Below are 20,795 nucleotides of genomic sequence, written 5' to 3'. Positions count from 1 at the left end.
GTCGTCTCTCTAGAGGCCAATTCTTCTGATGCCCTGCTCTGCTCTGCTCGTCAACTTCCATAGCGCGTGCACTCCATCGTCACCGCTCTCGTATCCTTTCATTTTGAGCCCTACGTACCTCGCCCAAAATGGGTTAATTGCATGTGAGAAGCACGTTTTCGCAAAACAAAAAAAAATTCCCGGTGTCAGCGGCGGCGCCCAAACATCAGTGCCCATTACCTGTCGGGCGCTGGATGAGGTCATGTTTATGCCCGAAGGAAGAGGAGCAATGTTATGCCTTTGAATTCAGACGACTTGAGGGAAGGCAAGATCATCTAAGTTGAATGTTATTTCTGAATTCCGTTCGTTTTGCGTCTCTCAAAAGACAATTTTATCGTGGTTCGAATGTGTGTTGTTGTTGTTGTTGAATAATTCTAACAAAAGACAGCAAGTGAATTATCGGACATACTGTATAGTGGGATACAGGTTCATCTCACAAACTCCACTTTAACCACGTCCTTTTCCCAGTAATCAGACACCCGCTTCGAATGCTATCAACTGATATTATGCAGGACTGGCTAACACTTAACACTGGCCAGTGTTCATGTTTTGTTGGCCAACACTAGACTAAAGCTAAATAGTTTAAGTAGCCTAGGTAGACCCAAAGTTCAATGGCGTGTTCAAAGAGTTTAAATCAGAATTTGCTACTAAAAGTAACACCAAGCCTATACTGTATGTTGCTAAAACACTTTTAGTTTGGACCCCAGGAAGACTAGAGGCTCAGTCATGTGTTTCTAATGTGGTTTATGATAAACATAAACATTACTAAAAGTTAGGGTTAGGGTTTGAGTTATAGGGTTCAATTAGTTCGCTTAGTTAGGGATCGATTTAGGGTTAGAAATAGTCGGACAACGCAACCAATGCCATGTCGGACAATGGCTGACAACAGTGTCTCTGCATTTCCTATAATCACAGCCCGGGTCTCCATTGCAAAGGTCCTGATAAGTAACGTACTGGTTGATATCGGTTGATCTTCATCCGAATGCCGCTAGTTCAGATCAATCTTAATCGATACGTTCTCGTTCTCTGATTCACCAATAATGACCATCGGGAATATTATGAGGGTGAGGAAACATGCTTTCAACATCCAACGCCGCGGCCATCATATGATCAAGAAACTGCATCAGCTCAACATCCCCCCACTTCTCATACACTGGACTCACAGCTTCCTGAGCAATAGACCCCAAACAGTTAAATTAGGTACATCATTTTCATCGACTACCATCACCAACACAGGGGCCCCTCAAGGCTGTGTCCTGTGCCCCTTCCTCTTCACTCTGTACACAAATGACTGTATTAGCCCCTCACCCACTAACATCACATACTTTAAATACTCTGATGACACTGCCATTCTCGGACTGCTCCATGACAATAACTCTATTACGGTGTATCAGAATACCATTTCTCATTTCACACAGTGGTGCACTGACAACTATCTAGAGTTGAATGTGGTCAAAACAAAATAACTGGTCATTGAACCCACACTGGACTTAACCCACTCCTCATTATTGGTAAAACAATAGAACAGCTAGACAGCTTCACATATCTTGGACTCGCACTGGACAATAGACTTAGGTTTGATCAACACATTACATCTATCCAGTCACGCTTTCAGCAAAGACTCCATGTAATCCGTAAATTAAGATCATTATCTGTTGCTCCTCATCTTCTGCTATTATTGTACAAAAGCATTATTCAACCTGTTCTGTTGTACTGTTCTGCATGTTTCTACAGCATACTGTCCATGCCTAACAGGAACAAACTTCAGTATAACCCGTATTGCTTCCAAAATCATCGGACTTCCTACACCCACACTTTCACACACGGTGGTGGCTCAGGGGTAGAGTGCCTGGATGGCAACCGTAAGGTTGCCAGTTCGAACCCGGGCTCCCCCAGAGTTACTGTCGAAGTGTCCTTGAGCAAGACACTGAACCCCTAATTGCTCCCGATGTGCTAGTTGGTGCCTTGCATGGTTTCCGCTGCCATCGGTGTATGAATGTGTGTGTGAATGGGTGAATGTAATGCACAATCTCTGTAAAGCGCTTTGGATAAAGGCGCTATATAAATGCACCATTTACCATTTTTCTGATATGAACAATAACGCCATCACACGACTAGCACTCTCGATATCAAATGACACTGACCATCCCTCTGTATCGTTTCTTTAACCTCATGCCATCTGGACAAAGATACAGAACCTTGCCATGGAATAAGGTCAGTTTCAGTAGGAGTTTTGTCCCCTCAGCCATCGCTGCATTAAACAAACTGCCCCGCCGATAGGATGGTTCTGTGCACAGTGGGGACCTCATGTTTTGTTTTTTTGTTTTTTTGTACTGTCTTGGTGTTATGTGCTCTGTGTTGTTTTTGATGTGAGTGTTAAACTGTTGAACAGATTGTGAAGACAAATATCCTTCGGGACAATAAAGATTATTATTTATTTATTATTTATTATAATGAGAGCATGAAATGCACCATGGTCAGATTCATGGACGTAAATGACCACAGGCAAGCCCGTATTACCAATTTAAATATGGTGTATAGAACCATGAGGCATTTGCATAATGTAAGGCTGTAAGGCCACTTTTGCTGACATGCCCGCAGGCACAGGTCCACATGCTCCACCACTAACACTGAGACAGCAAAAAAAAACTAAAAAAGAAACGTGTGCGCGCTTAAAACATGACTGCAAAGTATTCTTCATTATGATTAGTAATGCTATACGGCAGTCGAGCTTTTGGAATCTGAGATTGTCTTGTGTCTCATAATAATGGCATTGTCGTACTCTCCAAAGTATACTCCTGGGAAATCACTGCGGCTGTGGAAGTTCCAATTATGAATTCAATTAAGTGTGTCAAAAGGAAGCCATTAGTCAGGCATAGCTTTAACCCATTCTGACCTGAGATCAGATTCATACGAGGTTTCCGCCGGACACACACTGGTCTGATGAACACATTCTGACCTGAGATCAGATTCTAAAAATGTCAGTCGCTCTTCGATTTTTCAAAAATAGCTAAAGCATAACGTAATGCTAACACCAAAATGGGTGCCCGTTCAGAATGGGTTAATATTACAGTGAGAGTGAGGCCCTGAAGGACCTTATATCGTTTACACTTTCCTACTATACTATACTTACTAACGGACAGTACTGCTAGTCTTTCCTACTATACTACTTATACTAACGTATAGTACTAGTCTTGTCCGTTCCACTGCTGGGATCATAATGAATGATTGAATACGCGACAGGGGATGTGTTAAGACCTTTTCATACGTAAAAAAAAAGACCATGACTGCATCAAACATTAATCAACAAACTATACTATAAGACCAGGTCAAACATCGACCAAATTGTCATTATAATATGAGAGGCAAACATCGGGCGACAGATGACGGCGACACACAGCGCTCTGTTTATAAGAGGGAGCTGGAATGGGTGTGCGTTGTCTGAACGAGGACGAGGACCAGTGAATTAAGGACGTGCTATAGATATAAACACGGTTGAGTGACATTCTGATGAAAGAGGCACGTCTGATCCTCGATTCGGGGTGACCTGCATGGTGACAGCCACAGAGACAGTTTATGTCATTTGCTATTTTCACAAAATGTATCTGATGGGTCAACTCCTACATTCCCCCAAATAATCATATGTGACCAGATTTGACTGCCTGCACAGGCAGACTCTTCACATGAATTGAATTGAATATGAATTGAACATTGTGGACCCTGTTGTAAACAAGTGTAATGCTTAATTGGGTCGTCCACTCACAGTTAACAGTCTTTGTATTGAGTTTGTGCTTAAAATGTACTGTAAATTCCACAAACTGTTAATAAATATTTCAATCAATAAAAAAAAAAACATACTAGAGCATGTCTGAAATAAGTGTCAGAGCTGAAATAGCTATAGGTGTTAATGCTAGAGACCAGACCACAGAAGTGAACGTTTCAAGCGTGTTTTCTCAACTCGCTGTTTCTCTGCAAGACAGTATACTCTATAAGCCATATCTCCAAAACCGGTGGGTCAAACTGAACATGACCAATATGTCAATTTGAAGCTATGATTCCCTGCTTTCATATGACATTATTATTAATAAAAAAATCCAATGGCAAATTTGGTCACATATTAATGTTTTAGGGGTTCACAGCCTGACAAGTTTGGTAACCTTTATAATACATCAACATAATGCAGGCTATAAATATCCTTTCATCAAAGGGATACGTCAACTTAACCTTGTTTAACCCATTCTGAACGGGCACCCATTTTGGTGTTGGCATCATATTATGCTTTAGCTATTGAAAAATAGCAGATCTACAAGCTCATAGCGCGCCACCGAGTGGCGCGCTACGAGCTTGTAGGTCTGCTATTTTTGAAAAATCGAAGAACGACTGACATTTTTTTAATCTGATCTCAGGTCAGAATGGGTTAATAATGAAACTGTCAGGATGTAATAGACATTTTTAGAATCTGATCTCAGGTCAGAATGGGTTAACCTTGTTTAAATTAAGTTAGTTTGTCCAGTAACAATGACCGCTGACGATGGCAAACTAATATCCACTTGCATGTCACACACAGAGGACTCCCAGAATAATAATCCCGGCGCAATGAAGAACGTACGCCTCGTATGAAAATAAGGCCACCATAATGTTTGCCCTGTCTTTGCCAATTCATTAACCCATTCTGACCCGAGATCAGATTCATACGAGGTTTCCACTGGACACACACTGGTCTGATGAACCCATTCTGACCCGAGATCAGATTCTAAAAATGTCAGTCGCTCTTCGTTTTTTTTTAAATAGCAGACCTACAAGCTCATAGCGCGCCACTCGGTGGCGCGCTATGAGCTTGTAGATCTGCTATTTTTCAATAGCTAAAGCACGACATGATGCTAACACCAAAATGGGTTCCCGGCCAAAATTCATTAATTGTTGCTGTTTCCCTTTCGCCCTTCCTTTGAAAGGTATACGTAGCTTATTTTTTTGCAGATTCAAGCTGCTGGGGTGTAACAGCTGCTGTAGTGTTCACTTAGGCTAAATGACTTAGTGGGCGGGAAGGGGAGGGTTGAGTCAGCAGTCGTAGAGGGTAGAGTCATGCCAGAATTAAAAGCAAAGCATAAACATTCATTTCCAAAACAAACACATCTTCATTCCATATATATATTAAAAAAGGGACTCCTGCACATCCACAAAGACCCGTAGGAGGTGCAAGTCTATAGTTAGCAGGCAAAGACATCAAAAAAGAGAAAAACCTCCCAAGGAAGGGACTGCACACTCCAGGGAACAGAGACGGACAACTTACTGCATCAAACTTGTTTATTAGCACGACGCGTTTAGCCGTGAGCTTCGTCAGGTGCTAAACAGAGGTGTGAATGTGTCAATAATGACTGTCCCTATATATACTTGACACATTCACACCTCTGTTTAGCACCTGACGAAGCTCACGGCGAAACGCGTCGTGCCAATAAATAAGTTGAGGCATGCATATGTTTATGATTCGTTCATCAATGATCAAATCACTACATAAACGTTGATTATGAGTGACTGCCTTGACGACATGATAGCCTATCTCTCATGCAGGCATCACTCCCACATGACTTATCACAGCAGTGCGCAGTCTCACGCCTTCGCCGTGCACTGCGCACGAATGGGTAAAATTAATATAGGCCAGCCTACAAACGTATTCCATTCACGAATGGGTAAAATTGATATAGGCCAGCCTACAAACGTATTCCATTCATGGCGATGCGATGTCGATGTGTCATGCAGGTGCGTGCGTGCGTGGACATGACAGCAAGGCAAGCGAGGTTAGAGGGAACAGAAAGGGTAGGCCTACAACTTTATTTAATTCATGCAGGTGTTCGTTCTTTATTTATTTAACAACACACCAGTTAGTTGGGCTTGCAAGTTGCATGTGCGTGCGTGTGTGTGTCTGTGTGTGTGTGTGTGTGTGTGTGTGTGTGTGTGTGTGTGAGAGAGGGGGGTGAGGCGGGCAGCAAGGCACAGGAGAAACTTATTTTTCCCCCTGTAACCATGGTTTCCATGCAGGTCGTACTGCAGTTGTTCATGTTCATGTTCAGGGTGAGGCTTGATTTCATAAGGGCATGCCAGATAGATTTCAGCCGTCACATTTATTAACGTCGGAACGAAATTAAGGAAGGATCAGCTGTTTGCGATCACTTTATAAATGCCGTGGCGACGTGGGTGTACTACGAAACCTACACTCGAATGTCAGGCAGATTGTACACTCAATTGATAAATGAGGGCCTTAGTCTAGTGCGATCGTCCCTGGCTGCCACCACTGCTTCTCCACAACCACCATTGTGTGTGTGTGTGTGTGTGTGTGTGTGTGTGTGTGTGTGTGTGTGTGTGTGTGTGTGTGTGTGCGTGTGCGTGTGCGCCGTGGCTGATGAAGTGGGCTGTGAAGTCAGGCCTGCGTGGACTACTGATGACCCGGGAGGACGACGCGCTGCCATTCCTCTCCGCCGCTCGGCTTGGCAGTCTGCCGCGGCGAAGCGGCGTGAACAACTCAAAGGTCACTGGTAAGACACGCAGACCTGGCACAGGGGGGCGGCCCCGCGTTTTATCATGAACAAGACACAGACTGTCAGCCATGATGAAGTAGTGGTGGGGGGGGGGGGGGGGGGGGGGAGAGAGAGAGAGAGAGAGAGAGAGAGAGAGAGAGAGAGAGAGGGGGGGGGCTGGTGCTCGCACTGTATGACATTCTTTATTTACCCAGGGAAGTAGCTGAGCACAGGTGCTCAATTTCAGCAACAGGACACACACACACACACACACACACACACACACACACACACACACACACACACACACACACACACACACACACACACACACACACACACACACACACACACACACACACACACACAGTAAAACCTGGGAGCTGACCAGTACAACCACAGTATCATACTGTTGGCCACTAAGCAGCTCCAGGGGTTCAGTGCCTTATTGCTCAAGGGCACTTCAGCAGTGTCTGGTGAGTGATGACCAATCACTTCCCCACCCAGATTTTTCCTGCCCGTCCGGGGAATCGAACCGGCAACCTTTCGGCAACAAGGGCGCTCCTCTAACCCTTAGGCCACCGCTGCCCCAAAATAGAATACAATGAAACGGGATAGTTTGGGGGGTGTTTATCATGTAAGGGCTCCATCTACAGTATACGTACTGCATCATTGTCTCCACCAGGCCGAAGGCCTAGGGGGAGAGTATGTTTTGCACTCCGTCCGTCCGTCCGTCCGTGTGTGTGTGTGTGTGTGTGTCCGTCCGTCCGTCCGTCCGTCCGTGTGTCCGTGTGTCCGTGAGCAGCTAATCTCGGTCACCGTTAACCCGGTCGATGCCAAATTTTGCACACACACTCCCTGGATGCCAACGATGAACCTCTGCCCCAAACTTTCCAGAACGGCCTGTTATAGCGCCACCCAAGAGGCCGCTTTGTGCAAAACAAGTTTTTGCACAGTACACCTACAGATTTTGTCCAAACATCACGCAAATTCGTACACAGTCTCTCTAGAGCCATTCAACGAAACCGGTCTTTCAGATTTCCAGAACGGCCTGTTATAGCGCCACCAGGAGGCCGCTCCAGGAGGCCGCTTTGTGCAAAACAGGTTTTTGCACAGTACACCTACAGATTTTGTCCAAACATCACGCAAATTGGTACACAGTCTCTCTAGAGCCATTCAACGAAACCAGTCTTTCAGATTTCCAGAACGGCCTGTTATAGCGCCACCAGGAGGCCGCTTTGTGCAAAACAAGTTTTTGCACAGTACACCTACAGATTTTGTCCAAACATCACGCAAATTGGTACACAGTCTCTCTAGAGCCATTCAACGAAACCAGTCTTTCAGATTTCCAGAACGGCCTGTTATAGCGCCACCAGGAGGCCGCTTTGTGCAAAACAAGTTTTTGCACAGTACACCTACAGATTTTGTCCAAACATCACGCAAATTGGTACACAGTCTCTCTAGAGCCATTCAACGAAACCAGTCTTTCAGATTTCTCAGACTCCATCCTGATTGGTTAAGATTGGCTTCCAAAGTTCACAGGAGTGCTCAGTTTCAAACAAAATGCTGCAAATCATGAACACATCGCGTGATTTCCGTGAGGACGAAATGCCACATGAACAATTTCAACTCAGCCTCAAGGTGGCGCTATAACTGGCCCAAAAGTGTTTTTACCTCTAACTGCACGGATCTGTGGATAACTTTGTATGCCAACTCCCTAGAGGCCAAGGAAAAACCTTTGCCTGGAATTCTTCACATCTGCTCATCCTGGTGGAGACCTGTGCCCAGTAGGGCACTTTTTCTAGTTTTCCTTGTGATTGTCTCCACCAGGCCGAAGGCCTAGTTGTCTCCACCAGGCCGAAAGCCTAGGGGGAGAGTATGTTTTGCACTCCGTCCGTCCGTCCGTGTGTGTGTGTGTGTCCGTCCGTCCGTGTGTGTGTCCGTCCGTGTGTCCGTGAGCAGCTAATCTCGGCCACCGTTAACCCGGTCCATGCCAAATTTTGCACACACACTCCCTGGATGCCAACGATGAACCTCTGCCCCAAACTTTCCAGAACGGCCTGTTATAGCGCCACCAGGAGGCCGCTTTGTGCAAAACAAGTTTTTGCACAGTACACCTACAGATTTTGTCCAAACATCACGCAGATTGGTACACAGTCTCTCTAGAGCCATTAAACGAAACCAGTCTTTCAGATTTCCAGAACGGCCTGTTATAGCGCCACCAGGAGGCCGCTCCAGGAGGCCGCTTTGTGCAAAACAAGTTTTTGCACAGTACACCTACAGATTTTGTCCAAACATCACACAAATTGGTACACAGTCTCTCTATAGCCATTCAACTAAACCAGTCTTTCAGATTTCCAGAACGGCCTGTTATAGCGCCACCAGGAGGCCGCTTTGTGCAAAACAAGTTTTTGCACAGTACACCTACAGATTTTGTCCAAACATCACGCAAATTGGTACACAGTCTCTCTAGAGCCATTCAACGAAACCAGTCTTTCAGATTTCCAGAACGGCCTGTTATAGCGCCACCAGGAGGCCGCTTTGTGCGAAACAAGTTTTTGCACAGTACACCTACAGATTTTGTCCAAACATCACGCAAAGTGGTACACAGTCTCTCTAGAGCCATTCAACGAAACCAGTCTTTCAGATTTCTCAGACTCCATCCTGATTGGTTAAGATTGGCTTCCAAAGTTCACAGGAGTGCTCAGTTTCAAACAAAATGCTGCAAATCATGAACACATCTCGTGATTTCCGTGAAATTGTGCACCCACATTCCCACTAGGCCGAGGACGCAATGCCACATGAACAATTTCAACTCAGCCTCAAGGTGGCGCTATAACTGGCCGAAAACTGTTTTTACCTCTAACTGCACGGATCTGTGGATAACTTTGTATGCCAACTCCCTAGAGGCCAAAGAAAAACCTTTGCCTGGAATTCTTCACATCTGCTCATCCTGGTGGAGACCTGTGCCCAGAAGGGCACTTTTTCTAGTTATTCTATTGATTATGTTGTTGATTAAATTATCCCATTCTGAACGGGAACCCATTTTGGTGTCATGTTATGCTTTAGCTATTGAAAAATAGCAGATCTACAAGCTCAGAGCTATGAGCACAGCATTCTGTTAGTTGTCAAACCAATGTTCCAAACACCATCCATTTAACCGATTAGATATGCATTTCCCTCTCAGGTGGTGACCTCGCCGACCGTTTCTCGGGGGCCTGCTGGGCAGAAAGAACTTTCTTCGACGGGTCCAGGAACAGAAAGAAATCCATATTGATAAATGGCTTGATGACTCCACTTAAGGTTAGCCTGGCCTGGAGTCAATACTACACATAGAGGATGGATGGGGATCATGGGAAACGTGGCATGCATACCAACAGCCAGTGGTGGAGAAAGTAACTAAGTACTTTCACTTGAGCACTGTACTTAAGTACAGTTTTGAGGTATTTATTTGTTTAATTGAGTATTTCCAATTTCCAGTACTTTCACTTCTACTCCACTACATCCTCAGAGCCAAATTACTTTTATTCCACTACAATTATTTGAACACTTTAGTTTCGATCTACAAGCTAACAGGCTCTACAAGCTCACAATGCGTCGCAACGATCTACAAGCTACAAGCCGATCTACAAGCTCACAATGCATCGCAACGATCTACAAGCTACAAGCCGATCTACAAGCTCACAATGCGTCGCAAAGATCTACAAGCTACAAGCCGATCTACAAGCTCACAATGCGTCGCATTGCGACATTTTGAATTTGTGAAATGTCGCATTCTGCACAACAAGTACTTTGACTTTTAGTACTTTAAAGTGCATTTTGATGCCGATACTTTTGTACATTTTCAATTCCCTACTTTTACTTGTAACGGAGTATACTTCTAAATATTGGCAGTATTGGTACTTTTACATAAGTAAAATAATTGAGTACTTTTTCCACCACTGCCAACAGCACGCTATACTGTATACATACTGTATGTATGGGCTGGATAGGAGCGCTGCATGCTGGTGCACAGTGATTAAAAATGTTACTAGACTACGTGCAGGCAAATCTACAGTAGAGAGCATTACACTCTCTGCAGATAGTGTAATGCTGTATCTTTGATAATAGCGGAGAGTAAACATTGGTCAAGCGACCAATACCTATAGGTTTCATAAACCGATAATAATCCAGTTTAAAGAAATATTGCCAATGAACTGAATGAAGATACTCATTGATCCAACCATATCAATGAAGATACTAATTGATCCAACCTTATCAATGAAGATACTCATTGACCCAACCATATCAATGAAGATACTAATTGATCCAACCTTATCAATGAAGATACTCACTGATCCAACCATATCAATGAAGATACTAATTGATCCAACCTTATCAATGAAGATACTCATTGATCCAACCATATCAATGAAGATACTCATTGATCCACACAGTTCACACAGGTGTGATTTTTTTGTTTACAATGTAGAATCCCTAAAGGCTATCATCACATGTCAACCAGGAAGTTGGAACCATTAGCTCAGTGAAGCCTAGTCTGTTGGTAAATGTCCATCTCACACTAATAGGATTGCTTTCTTTTTCCATTCCCTAAAATGTGAGCCCATTGTTTTTCTGTCCTTCCAGGGATTTTAAACTCCAGCCAAAGACATTAATAACGTGGCAATGTTTTTCCTTCTTTAAAAAGAAGCTGCAGGGAATATCAGACGTATTATTGCATCCAGGGTGCATGCTGGGTTCTCCAATGAGACCGTTTTGCTGCCCCAGGGCATATTGTTTTCAATGACATAGATTCTTCAATGAATTAACCCATTTAGACCTGGGAACGATTCTACAAATGAAAATGCATGTTTCTATGTCAGTCGTTCTCAAACATTGCCATGTCAAGGACCCCCAAGCTTATATGTAATTGGCCGCCCTGCCATCTGAAAATATGTTGTTCTAGGGACCCCCCCCCCCCCCAGAAGCAAATATATGAGTTAAAAACCTTCGCTCTGAAATAACATATATTCAATGATTTGCACTACATTTTCACAATTTTTCAAAAATAGCAGACCTACAAGCTCGTAGCGCGGCACTCGGTGCCGCGCTATGAGCTTGTAGGTCTGCTATTTCAATAGCTAAAGTAGCCTATAACAATGCTTAAAACACCAAAAGGGGTTTGGTGTTTGGTGTTGGTCCCGTTCAGAATGTCTTAATCTTAATTGCATGCCTTTCATGAACACATCAAGGGGATTTTCGATTCCCTTGTCACGTCTGATGCACTGGTTCACCGCGCGTCGTCAGTCATGATGCCACAGTGATGAAACCCTGACTGTTCATTATAATTATTGCTATTTATTCCATTGGACCCAAATGCTCAACTTTACACACTGCGAGAAAACTCTCAAAATATACACAGCACTACAAAGCGACACAACATATCTGTAGTCGCAGAGTAACGCGTCGGGCAAGACGATCATTGACGTCCAAAGTCAATCCAAAGTATAGTAGCCACTAGATGGCGCACTTTCACATTTTTCCGATGACGTCAAGCTGTGAACACAGCTCCGCTTTCACGACGTGCCTTTGCTATGGACAATTGACATTTAAATTCACTGAATATACGTACAGTTAGAAGGTACAGGTCAATACAAAAACTGCTATGAGGATAAAACCAGAAAAAACACTAAGACTACTGTCTGCATCAGGGTTTTCCATTTTCAATTCATCAGGAAACGATGACAGCTCAGTCAGTTCTGGTTTAGAGGGTGTAAGTGTAGTAGGTTTAATGTAGTGTAAAGCAATTAATATGCAGATCCATCCATCCATCTATCTTCAACCGCTTATCCGTAGTCGGGTCAAGGGGGCAACAGCTCCATACTTCCCTCTCCAGAGCAACATTAGTGACTTCCTCCTGGGGGATCCCGAGACATTCCAAGGCCAGTGAGTCGATGTGTTTCCTCCAACTGCGCCTTGGTCTGCCCCGGGGTCTCCTCCCAGTGGGACGTGCGTCGAGGACGCCCGAGAGGCATCGAAGGAAAATCAACATAACACTTATAATGAATTATCATATGGTTGGTTGCCATGGTTGGTCCCTGGCTGGAAGTGCAGGAAACAAACAGGCAGAATAACTTAAGATAAGAATGTATCATCCATAACTGTATGTTTAGGCTACATGTATGAATTATTCAGCTCGGAATTATCTCATTCTGATAAAGTATAATCAATCCATCCATATTCCATACAAAAAAACGTCTGCTATATTACTTCCTATTCCACACTGATCGATTCACTTTGGCCGCGCTGATCAGTGTTTGTTGATACCCTTCAACACACAACCGGCCGCGGGGGCGTGTTACGGACCACGGTCCTTTTGATTATTTGTTATTTGTTTAAGTATAATTATTATTTATGGTGGCTATTAAATTAGGATAATAATTATAAGTTTGATATTTGTTATGATGTTTTATGGCATGTGACAAGTTGTCTTTCTTTTACTGCAGTACTCAAGTGAATTGACAGACATGGCTCTGAGTGACAGGTCCCTGATTGGACCTGCCCCCTCTGTTCCTTATTGGTTCTCCCTGACAACACCAGTTTCCTGTTGGCTGGGCACTCTTCCTGTCTCTGTATAAAGTGTCAGTTGAGTTCTTGCTCTGGAGGGGACGACAGCATTCAGCAGCAGAGAATCGATCCCTCTAGTCCTCTCTTGTGCCTGCCTTTTGATTTAGTTTGTTATTGTTTCTGGTTCATTGCCGTAGGTTATGATTTGTTTTGTTTAGCCCAGTTTTCGTTCTGAAGTAATCTTTAATTTGTCTTTGAGTTTGTAAACCAATTATTTATCCTTGTTACTAAGAAGCCCGGTTCCTACTTTCTCCATGTAGGGGTGCCAGGTCTTTTCTTTTGTTGACTTATTGTAATTTTGGTTAGTTAGGGTAGTTAGGGATTTAGAATTGTAATTTTGTTTAAACTTTCTGCTAGGGCCTTTAGGTAGGGGTAAACTTTTGATTTCCAGTTAGATTCGTTTTGTTAGAATAGCACCTGCACTCTGAAGCTAAAGTGGGATAATTGTGAACCAGAATTGTACAAATTGTCTCTGCAATTGAAAGAAAAGAGCCGCTCCAAATAAATTGAAGTTCTTTTCACCCTGTCTCCTCTCAAATTGTGTCATGTCCCTTCACCCTAGACGAAGGTCCATAACAGGGCGACTGTGGGCGACTTCACACAATCCTCCCTGCTTGGACAAGTAAGACGCGCGGACGCGGGAAGCGAACGCAGCTCGTAAATTGCAATAACAACAATAAGAATAAAGTATGAGTTATTGAGAAGTGTGTGGTACTGTAAAATGAGTGAAAACAGGGCCGCCATGAGAAGGCTCAGCAGCGCTAGCCCCCTAATTTATAGATATAGATAGATATATTATGTATAGAGAGATTTATTCTCTCATTTACTGCATTACTGTATTGCACTCTGGCTAGACGCCACTCTTCATTTCATTGTCAAAGTATTTGTATATTATGTACAGTGACAATAAATTGAATCTAATCTAATCTAATCCATGCCTTATTTAGTTCATTATGTTTGATTTATTCTTCAACATACATCAATAATATGATCTATTACTGTACTCGCTGTACCCACATTGTACATAATTTGGTGTTCATATATTTGAACGGGTAAGGACCTATACCATAATATAGACAATATTTTAGGCCAATAAAAAAAAAGACTAAAATATACAACATTTCCCACCCCACAAGACCGGCTGCCGGACTACACCTGAAGCTAGAAGAGATTAAAGGCAAGAGGGCCAGTGGCCAAGTTTGACTCCTTGCTAATGATCTGTTGGTTGAGCGTTGTGCACGCCACTGAGCACCTGCCCCACTAAATGTCTGCATGTGAACGCCACTGAGCACCTGCCCCACTAAATGTCTGCATGTGCACTCCACTGAGCACCTGCCCCACTAAATGTCTGCATGTGCACTCCACTGAGCACCTGCCCCTCTAAATGTCTGCATGTGAACGCCACTGAGCACCTGCCCCTCTAAATGTCTCCATGTGCACTCCACTGAGCACCACCTGCCCCTCTAAATGTCTGCACGTGCACTCCACTGAGCACCTGCCCCTCTAAATGTCTGTATGTGCACGCCACTGAGCACCTGCCCCTCTAAATGTCTCCATGTGCACTCCACTGAGCACCTGCCCCTCTAAATGTCTGTATGTGCACGCCACTGAGCACCTGCCCCTCTAAATGTCTGTATGTGCACGCCACTGAGCACCTGCCCCTCTAAATGTCTCCATGTGCACTCCACTGAGCACCTGCCCCTCTAAATGTCTGCATGTGCACTCCACTGAGCACCTGCCCCTCTAAATGTCTGCATGTGCACTCCACTGAGCACCTGCCCCTCTAAATGTCTGCATGTGAACGCCACTGAGCACCTGCCCCTCTAAATGTCTCCATGTGCACTCCACTGAGCACCACCTGCCCCTCTAAATGTCTGCACGTGCACTACACTGAGCACCTGCCCCTCTAAATGTCTGTATGTGCACGCCACTGAGCACCTGCCCCTCTAAATGTCTCCATGTGCACTCCACTGAGCACCTGCCACTCTAAATGTCTGCATGTGCACGCCACTGAGCACCATGCCCCTCTAACTGTCTGCATGTGCACGCCATATGGTGAGGCAGCTTTTTGCTTCTACGGCCCAACAGCCTGGAATAAACTTCCATTCGAGCTCAGACACGCACCCTCTGTAGACATTTTTAAATATCAACTCAAGACTCGCCTCTTCACCCTTGCTTTTAGTTGAGTTTTACTATGCACGTTCCTGCCCTGACTGATTTGCTGCATGTGGTGTTTTTATTTGTTTTATTTGTTTTTATTTATTTTGTTTTATTTGTTTTTATTTATTTTATGTTCTTATATTCAATTTTGTTCCCTGCCATTGTTCTATCATTTTAACTACTTGTGTTTTATTGTATTTTATTTTTGTGTCCTGCCCTGTGAAGCACCTTGAGCTGCATTTATGTATGAAAGGTGCTATACAAATAAAGTTTATTATTATTATTACTGAGCAGTGAGCACCTGCCCCTCTAACTGTCTGCACGTGCACGCCGTGCACTGCCAAACAGTCCAAGACACTTCTCTCAACTCCACAGCTGATCGCTCTCCATAAGTAATTACAAAGGGATGGAGAAGCCGACCAAAAGGAGAGATCTCCCGTGGGAGAGGCCATGGCTCGGTTAATGGGATTCTCCCTAGCACTAGATTAGAGTTATCAATTTGCCTTGTGAGACGTTAACCCATTCTGGGCGGGAGGAAGCCCATTTGGTGTTTGAAGCATTACGTTATGCTTTCATAGGTATTGAAAAATAGCAGATCTACAAGCTCATAGCGCGCCACCGAGTGGCGCGCTACGAGCTTGTAGGTCTGCTATTTTTTGAAAAGTCGTGAAAATGTGTCACAAATCTTTGAATATATATTTCAGAGCGAACATTTTTAACTGAAATATTGGCTTCTGGGGGGTCCCTGGAACTACATATTTTGAGATGGGGGTCCGTGGCCCAATAGAGATAATACTGGGGGTCCTTGACATGAAAAAGGTTGAACACCACACTGACACAGAAACATGGGTTTTTTCCGATTTTTTTTTTTGGATTCTGAAGCCTTTTTTTTTATCAACCTCAGTCCAGAATGGGTTAATGAATCTCCACTAGCTTAGCCCACTCTGATAAACCGCAGCAGGGTCGACTGCCTCGCACAGATAATCAAACTCTTGATCATACTATCTCGAAAGGAAATCAAACTATAGCTGCTAGCGGAAATACGGATATTAATTAACCCATTCTGAACGGGCACCCATTTTGGTGTCAGCATCATGTTATGCTTTAGCTATTTAAAAATAGCAGATCTACAAGCTCATATCGCGCCACCGAGTGGCGCGATACGAGCTTGTAGGTCTGCTATTTTTGAAAAATCGAAGAACGACTGACATTTTTTTAGAATCTGATCTCAGGTCAGAATGGGTTCATCAGACCCAGTGTTTGTCCGGCGGAAACCTCGTATGAATCTGATCTCAGGTCAGAATGGGTTAATTAATTGGGACAGTACAGTAGATTGAACGTCGCCACGTCTGAAATGTTCTCATCTCTTACAGAGATTAGATTGTGAGTTGTTGGTGTTATATGGACACCTTTGCTGAGACGTTTCCGGGGATTTCGTTTATCCCATTCTGACCTGAGATCAGATTCATACGAGGTTTCCACTGGACACACACTGATCTGATTAACCCATTCTGACCTGAGATCAGATTCTAAAAATGTCAGTCGTTCTTCGATTTTTTTCAAAAATAGCAGACCTACAAGCTCGTATCGCGCCACTCGGTGGCGCGATATGAGCTTGTAGATCTGCTATTTTTAAATAGCTAAAGCATAACATTATGCCGACACCAAAATGGGTGCCCGTTCAGAATGGGTTAATCTTTGTGTGTCATCATCAGACCGCGACCATTTATCGAGTGAAGAACCCACGAGACTCTCCTGTAGCGTTCATAAGCGTTAAGCCATTTAGGCCTGACATCGAAATTAAAAAAATCTCTTTTTTTTAAATGTATTTTTTTCCTGAAAAACCTCATGTTTCTATATCAGTGGTGCTCAATATTTCATGTCAAGGACCCCAAAAATTATATGTAATATGCCGCCGACCCCCATCTGAAAATATGTTGTTCCAAGATTTGACTCTGAAAGAATATATTCAAAGATTTGCGACACATTTTCACGATTTTTCAAAAATAGCAGATCTACAAGCTCATAAGCACGCCACTTGGTGACACACTATGAGCTTGTAGATCTGCTATTTTTCAATAGCTAAATTATAACATAATGTTTAAAACACCAAAAGGGGTTCCCGCCCCAGAATGGGTTAAGCACATAAGGGGTGCGCAATGCGCCAAACCACAGAGTGAAATAGTGAAGGGTACTGCTTCCTCTCTGAGGTACTTTATTCATGACTTGTCAGAGGGGCCGACAATTAGGCATTAGCCTCACATTGATTTCTAACCACTTCTCTCTACTTTGTTATCTGGGGTTGCCACAGGGGTCCATCTTCCCTTGGCTCGGCCTCCTTGTTTTCTCCCTGAACAGCAAAGCTTATATATATACAAGCCCAATGTCCGCCTGTTATGATATGGCCAGGATAGGGGCGCCTGTGTTCAAGTGGTTATGAAATATGAAGGCAGATTAAAAAAAACACACCCGTGTGATAAGTGAGTGGTGAAACTCCATGTGGCGGTCCCTCTACTGTACCCTCTACTGTACAGTACTGTCACTGTACTGTACTGGCACACCCGAAAGCATCATACATACAGTTAATATGTGCATTGTGTGTTTGTGTGTGCGTTAGGTTGCGCACAGGTGGTGAAAAACAACCATGCTGTTTTCGTGCTCATACCAAGCCACCCACCCAGCCACACACATAGCTCCGTAAGGGAGTGGTTGCACCACTCAAAAATAAATACAAAAACAACACAACATAAGACTTCACAGGTGGTGATTTGTCCTGTGGTCAACATGGTCAATCGAGCCTTTTGAATCGAGCTCAGACGGAAGGATGGAAGTAGGACAAACTGGAAAATAATGGCCATTGATTTCTATACCATGGCAATACTGGTTCCCAAACGGCTGTCTTTTGAAGCTGCAATCCAGAACTTCCATGTCCCACCCAGGATTATAAACCCGGTCTCCAGAATGAGACATTTCTACCACCCTCAAAGAGACAATCCACACGTGATGTTGCTCCCATGCAGCTTCAGACACTATACCTGACAACTAGTAGGTGTCCCACACAAGAATGTGAGAACGTTCGCCCCCAAAACATGCTCGGCCCGGGTCAAATACGGCCCGGGTCATACGGCGACCTTGGAATTCTGACCTGAGATCAGATTCTAAAAATGTCTATTACATCCTGACAGTTTCATTATTAACCCATTCTGACCTGAGATCAGATTCTAAAAGTGTCTTCGATTTTTCAAAAATAGCAGACCTACAAGCTCGTATCGCGCCACTCAGTTATTTTTCAATAGCTAAAGCATAACATGATGCTAACACCAAAATGGGTTCCCATTCAGAATGGGTTAGAGATATAGAGAGAGAGAGAGAGAGAGAGAGAGAGAGAGAGAGAGAGAGATATGCCAGGTTCAATAATGTGGTTAACGTAGAAGATGTAGTAGAAAATAGTTTTGGCTCGATGTGAGGCATACTGCTGTTTGATTGATTGATTGAAAATTGCATTGACAGTTTGCAGAATGGGTACAGTTCAAGGAAAGTACAGGTCAATACAAAATCTGCTAAGAGGATAAAAGCAGAAAAAGCACTAGTCATTTTCATAAGGGTCCTCCATTTTCAATTCATCAGAACATTTAAAGACATACAAATATAGTATACACTTCTATGCAAAAAGAGTATTAATCATATAGCCTACATGGTTAGAAAGAGTGTACAGCATAGAACATAGGGGGGGCTTTAAAGGTGTAGGAAAACGGAAACTTTCTAAACGTAACCTCAGTAAAACAATGGCTAAACCTAACCTCATTTCTAAACCTATAACCTCAGTAAAACAATGGCTAAACCTAACCTCATTCTTAAACCTATAACCTCAGTAAAACAATGGCTAAACCTAACCTTATTTCTAAACCTATAACCTCAGTAAAACAATGGCTAAACCTAACCTCATTCCTAAACTTAACCTCAGTAAAACTAGGCCTATAAAGCTACCCTTTTTACTAACCTTAACCTCAGTAAAACAAATACAATAAGGCGAGCTAAATGAGGCTGCAAGGGGTTTCGCAAGATTTGATGAAATTCCAATAATATCATGTTTTAAATCATAGACCCAGAGTACATTTCAGATGGGCTGGAATGCCAGGACAAAATGCATGCTATCTTTTTGGGAGGTTACTTTGAAGGGGACAGCACAGCACAGATAACAATGACGCACAGTATGCACCTCATTGTTTGAAATAAACTGCTGCGATTTAAAACGTCTCGATCCGCCCTAGTACATCACGGCGCAATAATGTCTCCGAGGCACGTCGTGAAATGAAAACAACTTTGGTTTGCTGAAACGTCAACGCGTTACACGCGACTCATGTTCTCCGTGCACGCAGCAGATGTAAAAGTCATGCTTTTCCGAGGGAAAACAACAAGCAGTTCATCACACACACACACACAGTCACACACACACACAAACACAGTCTCACACACACACACACACACACACACACACACACACACACACACACACACACACACACACACACACACACACACACACACACACACACACACACACACACACACACACACACACACACACACACACACACACACACACACACACACACACACACACAAAAGACACTCATGTTTTATTTAAGGCAGTTTGTTGTTTTGGAGTTCCGAGCCTTTGATGTGTGAACAAAATGGACGCTCCGTTTGGCTTTCAACCTAATTGCACAATGCCGTGCAGCGCATAAGATGGCTCTGCATTTAACCCCCGCCTGTTTGAAAGCAGAAGTCACACAGATTTTGCATATTCTCATTATTTTGTATAAGTGGGCACTTTTTGTCTGAAAAGTTCACAGAGGGTTTATCATGTTTCTTTTCCTCGTGCACATGCAGCCAAATCCTCTAGTGTTCACTTATCTATATATATATATAAAGGCTATGCAATTCTTGAGAGTATTAGAACCAAATGGACTCTCTCAGAGATACTGTAAATTAGCACTCAGGATTTGTTACATTGTGTGTGTTTGAAGTCTTCGTACAGTAACAGTTACAGTAATGTGTAGCCTCATGCTATACATGGGATACGGACTGCACTTGATTTGTGTAGTGGAGCTTAATCCATTTTGATCTGGGAACCATTCTACAAATTACTTCCCATGATTCCATGTCAGTCGTTCTCAAAAATGTCATGTCAAGGATGTAATTGTCTGAAAATATGTTGTTTCAGGGACCTCCCAGAAGGACCTACAAGCTCGTGGCGCGGCACTCGTGCCGCTTGTAGATCTGCTATTTTTCAACAGCTAAAAGCATAACATAATGCTTAAAACACCAAAAGGGTTGGCGAAAGGGCCTTTCTGTGTGGAGTTTGCATGTTCTCCCCGTGTCCCCTATAGGGTAGGTAGGCCTACCCTCACAAAAAACATGCAGTAATCCTGGTCTCTAAACTGCCTCCCCCTGGCCAGCCGGGGCGCCTGATGG

The 20,795-nt window shown here is 43.6% G+C and overlaps 1 pseudogene across 1 annotated transcript in view; it reads left to right on the top strand.

Annotated features, from left to right (window-relative positions):
- Positions 1-6,475: 6,475 nt before the first annotated feature.
- The window catches only part of LOC310878434 (GTPase IMAP family member 8-like), a 136,336-nt pseudogene continuing 122,016 nt past the window's right edge, over positions 6,476-20,795 (top strand). Inside the window, exon 1 of the transcript in view lies at positions 6,476-6,569. The product of the transcript in view is annotated as a GTPase IMAP family member 8-like (transcript). The remainder of the gene's footprint in view (positions 6,570-20,795) is intronic.

The sequence above is a fragment of the Protomyctophum parallelum genome (genome assembly GCF_964188405.1).
Source record: "Protomyctophum parallelum genome assembly, chromosome: 20".
In the NCBI taxonomy this organism is placed as follows: Eukaryota; Metazoa; Chordata; class Actinopteri; order Myctophiformes; family Myctophidae; genus Protomyctophum; species Protomyctophum parallelum.
This window is presented reverse-complemented; position numbering and strand designations above follow the sequence as displayed.